Consider the following 1,478-nt stretch of genomic DNA (forward strand, 5'->3'; position numbering starts at 1 on the left):
ATTATGGTGTTAGGAATTCCTTTTGATTATCGCAATGACTACGACATATCTAATGCAGTAGCTGCCTTTGGGAAATTTCATCACTGGCATCAGGATGATGTTTTCAAGGAGAGAACCATGATCTACATCACCTTTGACTCACCAGCTTCTGTGCCTAGAGACATAGTCTTTGGAAATTATGCTAACATTGGTGATCTGAAGGAGACTTGGACAGCTCCTTGCTATGTGATGGGAGCAGATTTTGCTGATGCTCTTCCTGCTGATGAAGATCAGATGCCACCAGATGGAAATCCTCATCCACTACCTGGTAATTTAGTGGCACGGAATAATATGGTGGTTTTGCCACCTTTTCCACAGCTTGGATGGAACAATGCCCCATTGCACGGGGAGCAAGTTCAGAATGACCAGCCTGGTAACAATGATCAGATGCAACAAGAAGAAGAGCCACAAGAGCAGCCTGAAGAGGAGTTAGTGGATGACTCTATTGTTGTTGATTTATCAGTAGCTGAAGGAGCTGATGAAGATCTTGAAGAAGGGGAAGTAAATCAGCCAGTGATGGAGGGTGCTGCTCTTTTTCAGCAGATGATTGGTCAGGATCATGTTCTGCATGTAGGGATGGTGCACATTGGCCCAATGATGCCACCACAAATGATCATAGAAAGGCTAATCAATATGGCTCTCCCTCACTCCTTTTTCACACATGTTCCTAAGTCACCCAACTGTACTCCTTTCGAATCTGTCTTTGTATCTGAACAAGAGCTGCTTTTCAAGGGGTCTCTGTCAGTTTCTCTAGGACTTATGCATGCTCAGGTTGCTAGAAGACCCTTGAGATTACTGTCAGGAAGAAGACATGTTGCTACATTGACTGACTGTGAGGAACTTGTTGACACAACAGTTAACACAGCAGTTGCACACAATTTGCAAGATACAACAGTGCAGGACTTAGATACTCATGTATTCAGTGCCACTCCAATCAAGAGTATGCCTCAGAAGAAGAGGGGCAGGCCCAGGAAGTCTGAGCCAGCAGTGGTTGATACTGCATATAGAAGGAGTACAAGGAGCTGCACCAAAAGGGATGGGCATAAGCCTGTGTCCATGTCTGACACTGTAGCTCGTCCAAGAAAGAAGCTGAAGTTTCAGAAGAAGAAAGTGGAGGAAGAGAAGTCTGATGTGCCTGGTTCTGTCTTTGTACCAACATGATATGGACAAATGGATGGCTAGATAGACAGAAGGAACGGCTGAGAGTAGGCACAGCTGGCGGGTTCACTGAAGCCCATGTGCCATTAGCACTTTTCGAAAATTCCCCTCAAACTTTTGCATGATTTTTCTCAGTAGTATGTCTTTCATTCCTATGTTCCCATTGTCAGCGTAGTTTATATTGTTTAGGTTCTTTTTTTACTGGCTGCTGTGTATCTAAATCATGCTTTTGTTCAATCTCCCTTCAACCTGCTATACAAAACAAATTTAGATGTGAAAGC

Source organism: Lolium rigidum, chromosome 5, assembly GCF_022539505.1.
Source record: "Lolium rigidum isolate FL_2022 chromosome 5, APGP_CSIRO_Lrig_0.1, whole genome shotgun sequence".
NCBI classification, from domain to species: Eukaryota; Viridiplantae; Streptophyta; class Magnoliopsida; order Poales; family Poaceae; genus Lolium; species Lolium rigidum.